At 40.3% G+C, this 17,082-nt stretch overlaps 1 long non-coding RNA gene across 1 annotated transcript; it reads right to left on the bottom strand.

The window, feature by feature from the left end:
* Positions 1–5,691: 5,691 nt before the first annotated feature.
* Positions 5,692–12,173, bottom strand: LOC135450801 (uncharacterized). Its single transcript, XR_010441162.1, has 3 exons — positions 12,053–12,173; positions 10,622–10,718; positions 5,692–5,818 (listed from the first exon to the last, which is right to left on the bottom strand). It is a non-coding gene; the product is annotated as an uncharacterized LOC135450801 (long non-coding RNA).
* Positions 12,174–17,082: the final 4,909 nt, after the last annotated feature.

Here is a 17,082-nt window from a genome sequence, read left to right as displayed (position 1 = left end):
TTGGACTGCCAGGAATGTAATAAAAACAGTAAAATGACACAAAAAATGAAAGTACTTGGAAGAAATAATTTCATAACTAATTTTATTTTTTGGTGAAGAAAACATCAAAGGTTTGCAAACTCAGCCTGGAAGGCAAAAATGGATAAAAGGATAGAGCCTATAGTTTCAAAATATTTTTCTCTTTAATGAACAGTTGAAAATATCTATAAATCTCTTCCATTATCACTGTATTTAAAAAGCAGTCAAATCTTTTGTGCCTGACATGTTTACAGTAAATCTATTATCATCTGTCATGTTTGCATAAATTGTCCAAAAGTTCATCCTGGTTTGGCTGTCTTTCAGTATTCATTAGTACTGAAGTAATTTTTTGAGCAAATGAAGGGAAAAATGCCCAGAAATTGAGATAATGCATAGAAAGAATGAGACTTCCTATAACTAACAGGAACAAAGAGAGCTTTTTTCAGCTAAATTCACAGAAATTAGTTTTTTTATTGAACTAACCAGTATATAAGTGTGTAATAAATAACCACAGACAATCAGGATGAAATTCTAAATAACATATGATAAGGTAGTAATATAGTCCTAAATAGGTATTTATATGGACACCTAACTTTTCAAATGGCTCTTGTCACAGGTCTGCTGTGAGCTGTCACCTGAATTTCGCATACCTTTGCACCTTCTCTGATTGTAAGAATTACTGTGCAAAAACACAATGTGAGTCCCAGTCTTCCACCAGCTTCCTCAATTAAGTAGACAAATATAACAAAAATGGAGAGAACACTGACAAAGAGCTGCCATGGGGGTACAGCCTGAAACACAGGGCTGGCTGAAGCTCCTGTCTGAGGGGAGACACTGCACAGCTAAGGGCCCCTGCCTTCCCATGGGACAGAGGATTGGGGTGCCTCCAGCCTCCAGAGCGTGTCCTGGCTTAGCCATCCGCTCCATCCTGGATGTCCCCAGCATGTCCTGCCTTAGCCATCCGTTCCATCCTGGATGTCCCCAGTGTGTCCTGGCTTAGCCATCCGCTCCATCCTGGATGTCCTCAGTGTGTCCTGGCTTAGCCATCCGCTCCATCCTGGATGTCCCCAGTGTGTCCTGCCTTAGCCATCCGCTCCACACAGGATGTTCCTCAGTGACCTGGCTTAGCCATCCACTCCACCCAGGATGTCCCCAGCACCCATGCCCTGCCTTGCAGTGCTTGGCTGGGCCGTGGGTGTTTGCAGGAGGCAGCAGAAGCACGGCCCCCTTCCCATCAGGGAGGAAGGAACAAAAACAGAGCTTTCAGCTTCTCAACAAACACTACCAAATTCAAGAGCTTCCTCTCAGGAATAATTAGAGGCACTTTGGGTGGCATTGTAACTGGAGCATCTAAACACCTTTTAGGTTCCCTGTAGCACAAGGTAGTGACTTGATAAAAAGGGCTGAAAATCAAGGACATAATCTTGCTGAGTTATTCAAGTAATAAAGAGGTGAATAGGTAAGAAATAGCTGTATTGCTTCACTGCAACCAAAGGAACAAGGAAACCCAGAGCTTTCTAGTCTAGACTCCCATGGAATCAAACCCAAAGATGTGCAGGAAGAAATTTCTGGTCTACATTCCACACAATGTGTTCATTAGATTTTAAAATAATAGGGCACTATATCTCTTCGCCTCAGGGCACAGTTGCTTGTGATTTCCATTAAAAGTCTTGTTGACAGCAGGGTTTGTTCAATGAAGTGTGAACATAACAATGGTTTTACAGAGTTTTACAAAGTAACTTACATTCACAGAAAGCTCCCCACACCTCTGTATCAAAAACAATTTGTAGAATTAAATATTTAACAAACAAGTTTGAGATCTACAGTGATTAAATTAGTGAGATAATTAGCAAGATATTTAAGGTTAATGTTTACAAGTAGGTTAATTATATCCTTTCCCAAATCTCTGTTTTCATTTCATTTGACACATGTTGCAATAGCAGTGAAAGTGAGGCCACACTTGCAGAGGTGGCAGGCAAGGCAGCATGTGTCACCAAAGGTGACTAAATGTACACTTCTGAGGGAACTTTTCTCCAATATACAGTCTTAGAGCCTTATGTTCTTCATGTCCCAGCAATTCTCCATCTTTTAGGGTGAATTTGTTCAAATAACACTTCAGATCTGTATAAAGAAATATTTTCTGCAGGACTTTTCTGCAGGGATTTCATAGCTTCAAGGTTTCATATAGCTCTCTAATGTTAATTACAAAAGTGATGGCGTTTAATGCTCTGTGCTGAATTCAATCTACTTGAACAGCTCCTGTGTACAAGACTGTAGACCCAAGGCAATGCAGAGAGCTGAAATTCCCTCTGACTGGATGTCAGTGAGGTTACTTCATGTTTATTGTAATGAAAATAAGAACAGAATCTGCTACAATAATCAGCAGGATGGTTGTAGAGAATCAAGAAGGGAATCAGGTGCTTCAATAAAGTTTTAAAGAACTATTTAGCGGGTATTTGTGCAGAGGCAACAGAACATGCCATGTGGATTAACTTACATAAAGCTATTCTGAAAACATGTCAAGTCACTGTGGCCGTGGGCTCTGAGAATCCAGGGAGCACAGCCATGCATGCAGTGAGCTCAGCTGCAAGCTGATGCTGTTGAAGGAAAAGGTGGTGAAGTTTTCCAGTAGCAGAAAAAACGTTTTTCAAGCATCTGACCACTGTTCCCTCTTCTTCCTGACAGAATACATTTGTTGTCTTCTCAGCACACCAGAGCCCAGGACCAAACCTCCCAAACTCTGATGGGACTAAAATCCCACATATGAGGATAAGCCTCACAATTTCCACCTCTAAAACAAGGTAAGTCGAGAACCAGATACTGTCAAACATTACAACATTTGATATTCAGATGTTATTTAGACAGCACGTGATTTGTAACCACTACATCTGCCCCAGCATGTTTTACAAGGTTTCCTCCTTGGTAAACATACAACATGTAGTCTGCTGAAGGCCTCTCAGTCCAGCCGCCTTCCTCCAGGCACTGGCAGCCTCAGAAAGAGTTAATTTTTCATTCATTGCCAATTTTTGAGTCCTCAATCTGGAAAGACAGTTGCCTCTCTCATAGGGTCAGTGCTGCTGGGGGACCTGTTGTCACAAGCCATGGGATCCTGTCCTGCCCAGTCCCTCAGAGTGAGTGCTGTAGGCTGTCACTGCACAGCAAGGGGAGCTCCTGGAGAGGCTGAGATACTTCTCATTCAACACAACTCCAGTGCTCCCATCCCCTGGAATCACACCCATTCCTCCCCAGGAAGAGGGTGCTTTCTGGCTGCTAATGACACCTGCTTTCCCTCATGGGGCTCATGGCCCAGCCTTCCCTTGGGAGAAGCACAGGCCCAGCCTGGCCAGCTCCCCCATCCCTCCCCTCCGCTGTGGGATCACAAAGCTGTAACTGGGAAAGCAAAGCGCACTCGCCATAGACCAGGGCAGGAGGGAAGCCAGGACTGTGGGGCACAACTGGATAAAATAGTTTGTGCAAAACTTTCTCCAGCTACCATTTTACTGAGCAAAAGGATGGATCTGGAAGTCTTATCCCTGTCTAGGGAGGATGTGTTTTCCCATACCTCTGCAGCTATAGGAACCAACCTTCTAAGCAAAAGGAGACACCTTGTAAACTAGAAGGAGCCACAACAGTTGGTTCTTGGGTTCTGCATTCTAAGACACTCACTGCACTATGTTGAAACTTTAATTGTTTGCTGAATTTTTTAAGCTGAAAAATTTTTTCAGTGTGGTTTTATTCGTTTGGTTTTTGGTGGGTTTTTTTGTTTTTGTTTTTGTTTTTGGTTTTCTTTGTTGTTATATTGTAGTATGGTGCTGTTATTTGATATATTATTTTATCATTTTGCCATACCATTATAAAACATTAACATGCCCATGCCTGCTGGACACTGCTGATAAGGAGGCTCACAAGACAGGAGCTGGTGCAAATCAGTCTCTGTCCTTTTGAAAAATTAGTTGAAGTAATTTTACATTTTTACTTTCCCAAAGAGACACTGCAGCTATTTCTCTCCCTTTCTTGTTTATGGTTCAAATCACTGCAGTGTAAACATATACTTCTCTATCCTACATTCCTACTGCCAGAGACAAACCCTCACCTGCAGTATTTCAGGGGCAAGCACAGAGGTGGGCATGCTCTGGGCTGCACTGCATTTTCAAAAGTGACTACTGTGAGTATACACGCAAGTAGAGCAACTGATTTTTGAAAGGCAGTTAGATACCCAACCAGTAATTGTGTGCACAATTACTGTGATTACACATGTAATCATGGTCATTGTGCTTTTAAATGATGCATGTGCTATTCTAAAAATCCACTGCTGTATTACTAAAATTAATGGGAGCTTTGCCATCAATTTAAACTGATGGAGGATCAAACGCTATGCATTGTGGCAATATCCAAGATATACTGAAGAGCAAATGCATTTTTTGCAACACAAATGCTAAATCCTCAGTATATTGAAACAGTAAAAGAGGGGTGGAGACATAGTTTTTTAGCATATGTAGGTATATATTCATTATGCATTCATTAATAAATTATAATTTTTGAATAGAGTTCTGGATTTGATTCAAACTACACTGACATTAAGAGAAAACCACAGCTCTGGATCAAGGCTCCTTCCTCTAATGTTTCCAATTAGCTCAGGTTATAGAGCTCTGCATGCACTTGCTCATGACAAAATCTTTGGCTTTTGACTACCTTGTCTTTCAAGAGTTAAACAGGATTTGCAGTGAAGATGCTGTGCAACATAGTACGTATAGTGATATGTAGTATTTCACATCTAGTCTTTGTCCATGTTCTAACAATGTGCATTAAATGTGCTACTATTGTCTCTTTTTCCGATTAGTTTACAGCCCTGTAGTTCCAGCTGTTTTATTCTGAAACTCTAAAACCCTGTCACTAGGGAGTTCTGTGTAATTGCCCATAATATGCACCACATTATCCATTTCAGGAACTGTGCTGAAAGACAGCAGCAATAAGGGGTTTTCTAAAGGCAGTCTGGTTTACACTAATGGATCTAACAGGAAGGAAATGCAATTTGAAAGAAGCTGATGCATATGTTCTATTGTTGAATATAATGTTTGATTTAATTATTAACGGTCTGTGATGGAAAGTCAGATCCTGCTCAGTTCTGCTTACAGTTTGGTACTGTGCTACCAGTAAAAACAGATGAGATTCAGTCTTAGGATTTAAGAGTTCTTTGTAAAGTACTGACATTTAATTGTGCTTTTATAAAATATCTGCTGAGGAACTTCAATTGCACACTTCTTCCATGCAGACTGGCTTCCTTTTATCAAGCTAAATATACAATATAGAAGCCAACTCTCTTTCATTTTCCCTTGCATAAATCAGGAGATTCTCAAAGTTAACAATCTGCTGTAATTATTTAAATAAATATGATCCAAATTGAGTTCATATTCACTGCTGTTCATGACCTATTCATTTTTATTTTATTTTACTTTCATGTCATACACATAGCACTGCAGTCAATCTACTGTATCACCGAGAATGTTCACAATGGACCCAAGTGAATTTTTAGGAAGGAGTTAAAATGTGCTGGCATGACTATACCTATCCTTCTTTTATCAGGAACAGAGGATTTGGCAGCTCATTTCAGTCCAATTCTATAATTGGTGTTTTGTGATGTCTAGTAAATTGTTGCATTGTGTTACAAAGGTCCCTAATTCCATGGGTGGGTGTTAACATGCTGTAAGGAATGAATTCATTATGGAGAACTCTTACCTGAAATTCCATTATCCTTTCCTCACCATGGTGACTCCTATCAAACTCATTCATATAATGTAATCTGGAAAGAAACAGGTACTGATGCTAAAGCTGTATTTTCAGAGGAGCTTAAAGGTAAAAAAAATCACAGCTCTTCTGCATGATTCAGACAAAAAAAAGTGGTTTAACACCACTAGTAAACAAAATAATTGAGCAACGTAATTTCAATTTTGTATTTTGTATCTGTCTGGTGAGATTATTATCTTTGAAACTATCTTAAACATGCTGAACTGGAACTAAAATTAAACAATAGTAGTGATAATTGGAGTGCATCCAGAATGCAGCTTTTGTTAGGCATACCTTTCTACAAGTAGTGCACACAGCATTAGCTCTGTGGGAGGCACCTTACTTTGCAAGCTCCAAAGAGATTGGTTAATTTTGTCAGGAGAATAATAGAAATTAAGTTCCTAGGAAATACACCACCATGCCTCAGATCCCTAACTGATTTTGACAGCTTAAGAAGAAGTAGAGACCCTGTCCCTGGCATATTTGCGTTCTTGGTGTCAGCCAGCGAACTTCAGGCAAAGAGTATGAAAGAGCCATTAGAGCAAAATCCATTTCACATTTATCTGAAGAGTTTTGCTTTTAATCTGTTTTCTGTTGTAAGAATCTGAGGAGATTTTCTGAAAATCCCAAACATTTTGAATATTTTGTTTTAGAGAAATACCTACGAGCTTTGATCAAGGCACCTTTAGTCCATGGCTCCCACCAGAGCAGATTTCTGCTGGATCTTTCCTAGGTCAAGAACACCATAAAACCATTCATAGACTGTTGCAAGACTCCTGAAAAGGACTTATTCTGAAAAGCCTTGCCAGAAACCGACAAATGCCAAGGTGTGCAGCCTCTTTTAAAAAGTTAACAACAAGCCCACAAAACAGGTATGAGCTGAGGTCAGCTCGTTTTGCCTAAAGTTTTCACTTAGTTTCACTGTTACTCCTACTCCCAATTAAAAGTTTATTGAAGCACTTTGCATACTCTAGTGTATTGAAGAAGCAATTGTTGGAGTGAAAAGGAAAACTGTCAGTTCTGAAAATAGCTTGGACTACTCATGTGTCATTCTCAGTGTATGCTGAAATATCCAGAAAAACGTGGCTCACACTGCGGATTGCATCAGATACCGACACATGTATAAGCAGCTCTCTCCCTAGTTTCTCCTCCTGAGGCTCATTTTTACAAAACACATGGTTAGAACTAAGCTGTGCTTTCTGCCATTGGAGTAAACTACAATGGAGCAGAGCACAAAGGAAATTCATTCCCCATGCGTGTGTAGGATCTGTCTGTAGAGCGCAGTGTGAGAATTAAGGCAGACACGTGTAACCAGCACACTGCAGGGGAGGGGGGAGACAGCCTGCTTCATTCTCTTCAATCTCATGACCAGACCTCAGGTGAAACTCTGGATGTGCCAAGTGTCAGATCATTTGCAGATGACAAACACAAGGCTCTTGCGCAGGTCCTGGGAGCTCATCCTCCTGTCTCAGCCACGCCAGAGCCCATCTGGTCTGAGCATCCCCAGTGCACCCCCAATGCACCTGTGTGACCAATCCACCCACTCATTCCTGCTTCCCTTCTCAACATGCAGCACCCTGCACTGTTCGTGCTTTGTCTCCATCCCAAAGTACCTCCCTGTGTTTGCTGGCTTAGGCATGTCCAAGAGGGGGACTGAAAAGGGTCTCAGTGGCTACGCAGAACAGCAATGGAATAAGGGTGGAAATCGTATTCACAGGGAGACAGAACTGAACTCATGCAGGTGTTCCTCCATGTCTGCTGTGACTCCTTTAGGCAGCAAAACAGATGAGTTTGCTGCATGCTAATCAGGAAAAAACCATCTGAAATATGCATCTGCACAAGAGCATCTGTGCAGAGTTTCTCCAAACCAGTTCTCAAGTGCATTTTTTCCCTGTATGGGCCTCTTTTGTACTTTGTTGTGCCAAGAGGCTTATTTTGTATAGGTGGAGAGACCCCTACCCACCAGTCATCAGGGAGTGCTATTAATATGCAACATCTTGAATGCATGAGCTGAATGACAAGCTGGCAGTGTTTGAGAATGTGTGGTCCAAGTTTATGTCTCTCCCTGAAGAGGCGAAAAGCCCCTTCCCGAACTCTCTGCCAAACTGTGCAAGAGATGAAAGAAAGGAGAACGGGCAACCTATTTTTTTGCTTCTCTCTTCCTAATACCTTGACATTATCGTTTCCTTCCCGTGGCCACAGTTACTGTGAAGGGCCAATTTCAAATAGTTTGCTACTACTTTCAATGTTGAAACAGAACAGGACAGCATAGTTGTTAATTTTTTTTCTTACATGCTTGTGGAAGAAATTAAAGAATAAAAAGAATAATAAATGGAAACATTTATTATTCTCTTTATACAAAAATTGTCTTTTGGATTCATATGTCATTATCCTGTCTGAAATGTCCCAACAAAAGTGAGTTAAATTGAGGTCCTGAATTTTAGGCATTTTTGCACTTTGCTTTTGGTCACACAATGTCACTATGCAAGGCTCAACTCAGCGAGTTTTTAAGCCTGGAAAAACTTGCTGAATGTTTTATGTGCCTGAGTAGCAAGAAAGGATACCAGCATGTCTCATTATGGATTAGCTACGGTTTGATCTAGGAAGAATAAATGGGTGTTTCTTGTACTTGTCACCAAGAAGATGGGAAAGGATGCAGAGGGAAGAGGAGGAATCAGACTATCACCATTCCTGGCCTCTGTACCAGCCTGTGGCTGTTCCAAGATGTTCCGTGGGGCTCAGGAGCTGGACTTTGCTTGCGCAATTTAGCTGCATCCTCTGAGATGTTCATCTAGATCCTCCTGCACAAGAAATGTGCTGGATGCTGTTATGACATGACATGACAGAACCATGCTGTGGTTTGTTTGCAGCACTGGTGCATTAAACACATACCTTTGGCCTTCACCAGCTGTACAGCTTTGGGGTGATCAGAAAGAATTAGAGAAACAAAGGCCCATGGATTAAAACTTTGCTTCCGAGACTTGTGATAGAAAAACCAGAAGTACCCAGACATGCCCACATGTATCCATGTAGCGTGGGAGCAATGTCTAGCATGCTAGCAAAACTGAAACAAGCCCACCCCAGAGACCTTTCCTTGGTACAGTCACTCCCACTGAGCCCATGGGGTCAAGCAAGAAGCTGGTTTTACAGTTCTCCGTGGCAGTGTGGAGTTAGGGCCTGGTTTTGCCGTACTCGATCCCGGCTGGCTGGGGCCTCCCAAGCCGCAAGTTCCAGACCAGCATCCCCCAGCACCCTGGCTGGAGCCTGGCCTGATCAGCAAAGGGCTCCACCCCAGCCTCCAGGCAGAGCAGTAAGGGGAACAGCAAACGGGGCTTTTCAGACACCAGCTGTTTCCCTGGCATTGCTGCCTCCCTCTCTGCATGTGCCTTTGTCATTCCCTGAATCTCTGCCCGCTGCACAACTCTTGGAATCAGTTAAAATGACTTTTGGGATGTTTTCCTCTTGCCTTAAAGGACTCATGTGTTTTGTTTTTCCCTCAGTCACAGCAGAACATAGAAAATGGTCTACACGGAAAATGTGAAAGCTGGTTTCTATGTAAATGCAAGGTAATGTCAGCCAAATTAATTCGTTCATTCAACGTCTATAAATAATTTTGTATTCTGCATTTACAAATTTATACTATTTCTTATAGGGAATCTATTTTCTGCATATTCAATTCATTTTTAACTGCTCCAATCATTTTTCACCATTCCATAAAGCAGGTTCATTTACAAATTATGCTTATCAATCATAAGGGAAATTACCTTTTTTATTTATTATTACAAGATTGAAGTTCCATCCCTTTTTGGTGAAGATTTTGTAGTATCTTACCAAAAATTTTTGATTCAGGGAGTGGGGGAAGTTAGGGAAGGTCAGACAAATGCTGCCAAAGGCTAGCTACAATTATCAGCTTGAGAAAAAACCAGTTACAGTTTGTAGAGTGACGTGGAACAAGTACAAATACATAATTTTATAATGTTATGACCTTCCTTAAGATTCATTAATGCGAATTGGTTAAAATTTAAGTGAGTTATTAAGAACCCCATAAAATAGACAATCTATTAATACAGAAGGAGCTAGCAACATTGATACTTTAAATCTAGGAAATATGGATTTTTATCAGCTTGCCCTCAGAATGAGTGAAGAAATTTTCCAGGATAAGAGACATCTGAGTGATTTAAACTTTCAGGCTGACATAACTCTGTTGTTGAGTGCATGTAACCTCCCCAAGATCACAGACAGGTGCTAGGCACAGGTCTTCCACAGAAGAGAAAATCAAAGCTTTGAATCATACATTCAAGGGTTTCTCACTGAGACAGAAATAAAATAATTTTAAACAAAATTCTGGTTATTGAATAAACACCACAGCAGCACGGATGGTGGCAGCAGAAGCTGGAAGAGTACCTGGGCTGTTCCCCAGCTCTGGCTCTGGCTTTGCATAGTGCTGTGTCTGGGACTGGGGCAATTCCAGCTGTGCCAGAGCAGGTGTGGGAGTGTCCCCACAAGCAGATGGATGAGCCACCTCCTGTGTGAGCAGCACCAACCTCTGCCAACTGGAGAGGCCATGCCTGCAACGTCAAGCATCCTTTCTCCAGGCACACTGTGGTGTTTTCCAGTTACAACCCCTCTGTGTATGGCCAATATCCTTACAAACATCCTGTTCCTTCTGTGAGTCATAGTGGCTTTACACCAGCAGGCAGCAGTGGAAAGAAAACATCTCAGAGTTAAAATGCACCATCTCAGCCTCCTGCTCTACTGCCCCCCAGAAAATACAACACACTTGGGGCTGTTTTAATGACACCTGATAGACTCCACTTACCCTCCTAAGAGTTTCCTCTGATGCCACTACAGTGAAGAATAACCTCTCCCTACATTGTCAGCAGGACAAATGTGGAATTCTTCAAAATAACAGAGATCTGAAAATAAAAGAATATTGATTTAGGCCATGTTGTCAATCACAGGAAAGAACAGTCCAACAGGTATAGTATAAAGGGAGTTTGTAACAAAATGTGCTTTTGTTTCTGAAGACCAGCAGATATATGTGGTTTTAATGTTGGTTGGAGGGACTATAAATTTCCAAGCATTTCCTCTGAGACAAAGTATTTTGCTGGAGACAAGCAAGACAAGGAGAATTTCCACTGGACCAAAAAAAATTATTCAACTAACAACTTCATTAGCACCTTAGAAGGGCAACAGCAGGAAAATCTGAGCAATGTGCTATGTAGCAGAACCTGGCAGGCACCTGGTAACTCTCACCTTGTGCAGATCCCTCAGCCACTGCTGGCACTCAGGTATTGCCCAGGTTCCTGATACCTGCTTGTCTTGAGGTGCTACTGACACAAAAGCCTCCACCATTTGGACCTTGCTGTGTTCCCCCTCATTCCCAGCAAGAAGGATGCTGCCAGCCTCGGGCATGCTGCTCCAGGCTGCGAGTAACCCCAGATCCTAGGGCCAGCAGGCATTTGCTACTAAAACGCACAGGGAGGCAGCCCAGGGTCTGACTGCACAGGCCTGCACAGACAGACTCATGGCATGGGACACAGCCTTTATATTAAACAGAGCTTCAAAGCTGCAAAAATATTAACAGACACCAAAAAATAGAAGCATAAAGGTCCTTTAATAGCCCTATGCTGCTCTTGCCATGAGCTCAAGCGCTTAGTGAGGAAGTGACCTTTACAAAATTATTGTTTATGATCTCTGTGTGTGTGCCAGTATAGGCACAAAGAGTATTCCAATTTATTTAAAAGGTTACATATCAAAACTGAATATGCAGTACAACTGTGTTATCACACTGTATAGCTTTTACACAGGAAATCCAATCCTTGAGTATGACTTCTAGGCACTGGGGCCGGATTTCTCTCTCACTATTCAAACTACAGATGAAGATGCAATACAACAAAATAATTTATTCATCTTACATTTCTTGTTTTTAAATTATCTAAAAATCACTGAGAAATTTCACCAAATAATTCCTGGCTTTAAATTACTCACAAATTTCTTCCAATAAACAGTATTTTAGCTTGCAAAATATTTGAACATGGAATTCAAGGTACTCAATATCCTGGGAAGCCAAGGCTGGTCATGCTGAAAAATTTGTTTGTCTCAGTTTCAGAACATGATTCAATTTCTTTTGAGTTGTACAGTATCTCTTATGGTACCTTATGCATCATAAACAATCCCTCCCTCCCCTGCTGCTTGTTGGAGGCACTGGCTGTGCCTGATGAGGGAGACTGACCCAGCACTGCCTTACCTGCCCCAAGCTGGCTCCAGCAACTAGGTGGGAAGCCACTCCCCTGCTCTGAGGGAACACTTGTGTGTGTCTATTTCCTTTCTCCACCAGTAAAAAAGTGCATTGAATCAGCCATTGGGAATACTCTGTTCAGCTGCCAAGGTGAAAGATGAAATCAGGACACATTTAGCCCAGCAAAATAAGTGATTACACTCCTGTGCACAACAATGGATGAAGCCACAAAATAAAAACTAAACTGAAATTTAAAACTGCATTCCTAGACTGCCGTTATCGATAAGGACCTCTCCTCCCCAGTGAGATTGGCAGCACAGGGGCTGCTAAGGCCAGGTGCAAGCCTTGCTCAGGCTGCTCCCCCTGAGCACCCCTTGCCCTTGTTTGAGCTGGGTGAGCTCACCTTCCTGGCTGGCCCATGGGGTCCTGTGGTCACCTGCAGGCTGCCAGCAGCGTCTCCTCTGAGCCTTCCCACACGTCACAGCTCTGGCCAGAACTGATCCTACTGCATCCATGGAGGGGTCAAGCATCCTTCCGGCTTCTCCTTCTTCCTAGGAACACAAAAATACCTGTGCCAAGCAGGCCCACACCCCATCCTCTCCTCTCACTTGCTGGTGTTGGTTTCTCCTCCTGATATGGAAGACTTGCCAAACAATAATTTCTCTTGTGCCCCTTAGTAAGAATATTATTTTCACCTTCAGTTCTTCCTGCAAGTCACCGGGCTCTAGGTAATGTTTAAACTGGATATACCATGAGAACAGATCTATACAAACACCTTATTAGATCTAGGAATTCTTTTGTGAAGTCAGCTTCTAATTGAAACCACACATCCCATGTTGGATCTCCAGTGACAGTCATTGCATGTATACCACTTTTTCTAAGCTACCCCAAACTATCAGCCATTGCAATTTATCATGACTCTTATCTTCAATGGTTAATATCCAAACAACCACTTCCTTAAAGTTATTCTGCTTGGACATAGTCACTGAACTTGGCCATGACCATGGCCTGACAGCACAAATGAGGAGAAATTGGCCTCTAAGATTCACTTCATGCTGAAGTACAAAGTTCAATATATTTTTTTTTAAAAATCCTCAAATGGAAATTGGAAATCTGCAGTATTTCTTATTTTATTGTTTATTCTCATTTGTTTCTGCTTCTTGATGGATACGGTAATTCACAAGGTAAAGGTTTTCCAAAGTGTTCCATCCAGCTAAAGCCTTCCTGGAGGCCTTCAAATACACAGTCCCACAGAACAGACCACAAATATCAGGCAGCATGATGTAAAATCCAAATCTCACAATTAAATATATCACTGAAAAATTATTTTCTGCAAGTATATGAAATATCTAATTGAAAATTTGCTTTTTCAAATATTCATGAAAGGTAATTTCAAGTGCAAGTATGCTCGTAGAAAGCAAATTCACAAAGTCATAGGCATGATCAATTTGGAGTTAATTTTTCAATTTAAATGAATATTCATAGACATTTTCAACTATTCGTTTAACTTCAATACAGACTCATCAGCACTCATTTGCACCTAGTTTTTATTAGTGCAAATCAGGATTAAAAACACTGAAATCAAAAGTTGAGCATGTCTGAAAAATCCTTAAAAATCACAATTAAAACAGCCTTTCTTATCTTCAGAATGGTATAAATCTAGCTTTCTTTTTCTAACTTCCTTTTCTATCAAAATTTGAGAATGATTTGTTAACTTTTGAAGTTATTGTTCTGCTGTCAGCTAAAGCTATTTATATGCTTTGATACTAAACATTCCTTTACATAATGGTGTCTCTTCCTCCCAATTCCTTAAAAATTACTCATCTGCAATACTTTTTTTTCCACATTTCCTAGGATTCAGTTTAAATGAAGTTTATAAAACTCTCATAAAATTTTCTATTTCAAGCTGATTTCAAATGCTACCAAGTTGAATATTAAAAATTCTTCCACTTACAAAAACATTGACACTATCAAGAAAACGGAGGATTATATTTTAGGCAGAAAACCTAAGCAATGGGAGGTCAATGAATTATTGAACAATTTTCCTAGAGAGCAGCAATAGTCATTCTTAGGTTACCTACATGCTTTGTGTTCTCATGTGACTGAAGAACTAATGGGATATTATAATAAATTGCATTGTTTGAAAAGCTTTAGTCATGAAACTTTTTTTTTCACATCTTATGATTTATTCTTTCTCAGTTTGATGAAAACTCAGCAGTTCCTTATTTTATATGTCTTCAATTTTATCTGGAAATGCTAGGATGACCCTGCAGCTGTTTAGAAAGATGGGACTATATTAAAGGTCATATTTTCAAAGATATTCTAGGTAAGTTATAAGTGTAAATGTCTATTCTCCTATAAGATTCAAAATGTCCTAGTCTCTTCTAGAAAGGGCATAAATCTGTGACTATTTGGCTCTTTTGACTGTCACCCTAACGTTCCTTGATCAGAGCAATGCACAATGACACACACTGAGTTGCATCACAACAGCTAACAAATTACATTAGAGCTAATTGAGTTTGTGCTCTATGATATCAAACATAAGCCTTTGCAGAAAATCCAACAATGAACCTGATGCCCATCATTCTTGAAGACTAACCAATCCTTTCTTCCTCCTTTCTCCTGGAAAGATGAAGAACAGATGTAGAACAACATCTCTTAAGAATGTTATGGCACTTTCTGGATGTCACAAATGCAATATTTGCAATTATTGTTTACATTTATATGGAGATAATTACTTCACTACAAAATAATTTTCTGGGAAGTATTTGCAATAAATGAGAAATCTAAAAAAAAACTAAAAAACCCAGGGTTCTCCTCCCCTTTTATTTTTGAACCATTTTTCTTAGATTATCCTAACATCTAAAATCAATATTTTTTTCTTCTACTTATTTTCTTCCGAATCCAGCTTCTGGGCATGTTTTATACAAGGCAAAGTGAAAGGCTTAGCTTTGAAGTCACAGAAAATTCACTGGCCAAGTGTATCAACAATTCATGGAAATACATGTGAAGGCATAGAGCAGAGAACGGGTACAGATCAGAGAAACTAGCCAAGCTGCTGCATCAGTTCAGCTTCATTTATTCAAGGGAACTGACAAGATACTCTGTATTGGAGTCTCGGATATATTACTTACAGAACAACAGGTCAAACTTTATGAGAAATTTCTGGTGCTGCCTTTTGAGGATGCAAAGGTCTTACTGCAGGAGGATCATCTAAGTCCCCTTAGACAAGACATTCTCGTTCCATCCTCTTCACCTTTATTTCTTAGAGGATATTCACTCTTCTGCAGTAATCAGTAATTATCTACAGTTCTGAAAATACAAACGAAACATGACATTTCCTTAAATCCTTTCCTATTATTAGAATACTGAGACAGTCAATGCTAATTGATTAGCTAAGACATGTCTTAGTGGAGGAAACTGGTTTAACACAGGTTTTAATTTCAATTGCAGAATTCTGCAGTATTCTTCCCCATTCAGCAGAAAGAATTGTCTTCCTTGTTCTCTTTGCTTTCTTATTCACCCACAGTCATTTATTCAGCTCTGTGGTTGTGAAGATTGCAGTAGCTGTTAGTCTACATGAAGAAACTGTTATAGGCACACCAAATAGATGATATGCAAATATACTATTGTGATTCATATGTTTCTTTAGGCTAATTTATATTTTAATGAATTTGGTCATTGGGAACTGAAGTACTTTAGCTTCAGAAATAGAGCTTGTTGAAAACCTTTCACTGAAATACATAAATTTCAAGCATGTTTTCATCCAGCTCAAATCATTGTTGAGATCCTTTATTTAGTGAACCAACACTTCAATAAATAAGACAGAGGTACAACTTTTGTATAATAATCCATAATTTGATATATGAGAGATAGGGATAGCAGAGAAAGCCATGCCCACTGGGACAAGCTATTTCTGAGGTACAACACAGTTATAAACCACAATCTGAAAATTACTCTAAAATCACTTTGCCACTGTTTTGTTGCAGGCGTAGCTTCTTTCAGGAGATAATTCAAAGTAATTTGAAAGATGCCATCAAGATTGAATAGACAAGTTCTAGTCATAATTGGGAAACATAGGAGTGGCTCACGTGCCAGACAGGCAGGACTAGGCAGATGGGAGCACTCATAAGGTGGAAGTGGTCAGTGTTGCAGCCTTGTGCCACTAGAGCTGATCTGACGAAGATCATCCACACCAAAACTCCCACAGATCTGAAAGAACTGTAAAACCAGCAAAGTTCTGACGTCAGCATGCAACACAGAATTTTGGTGGGAAAACCCAGAACTCAGGTTGGTGAAGAGAATTCAGGCATTAATGAAACTGCTTTGGGAAGGGGTGCAAGCCTTACCCACACTGGGTGTCACACTGACTAGCCACTGCCATCTGAATTCATATTGAAGCTTTAAGGCATGTATTTTCCCTGCAAAAAAAAGCATTGAATTTGAATTTTACCTAGGCTGGATACAGTCCAACATCTGAAAAATCTAGACTTCCATTGTCAACATTCAGCTACAGGAAATCTGAGCTTTTAAAGAAGCTCCTTGCACAACGGACATTTTGGAGCTCTGGCTCATTAGCTGTGGATTACTGAGCTCTCTGCTGCTGGAAAGCCTGTGCTGTCATGGTCAAGCCAGAGTCATCCGTGGTGGCCACTGTTGGCTCTTTAAATAGATTACTTCAGTTTGGATAGAAAGAATATGCAGATCTAAGATCACAATCAGGAGGACAGGGAAAGACAGAATGAGATTAAGAGAGATATCACTAGAAAACCTCACACGCTGAAAACAATGGCAGTAAAATCACAATGACAGAACAATCATTTATGTCATACCAGTTTGAGAGAACATCGATTTAAAAGGTGTAATCAGATACATTTATTGCAAGGACTAAAAAAATATGGAAACTGTGAAAGTGAATACAAATACATCCTTTGCTGTATTTTAAACCAGCAGCATAACTTTACCCAATTAGAATGAAATCCATCTTATAAGAAATATCTAATTAGATATGGTAAACTTATTTTATTTTAAAAGAAAGA

The sequence above is a fragment of the Zonotrichia leucophrys genome, chromosome 8 (genome assembly GCF_028769735.1).
Source record: "Zonotrichia leucophrys gambelii isolate GWCS_2022_RI chromosome 8, RI_Zleu_2.0, whole genome shotgun sequence".
NCBI classification, from domain to species: domain Eukaryota; kingdom Metazoa; phylum Chordata; class Aves; order Passeriformes; family Passerellidae; genus Zonotrichia; species Zonotrichia leucophrys.
Note: the sequence above shows the minus strand (reverse complement) of the source record. Positions and strands in the feature narration are given on the sequence as shown.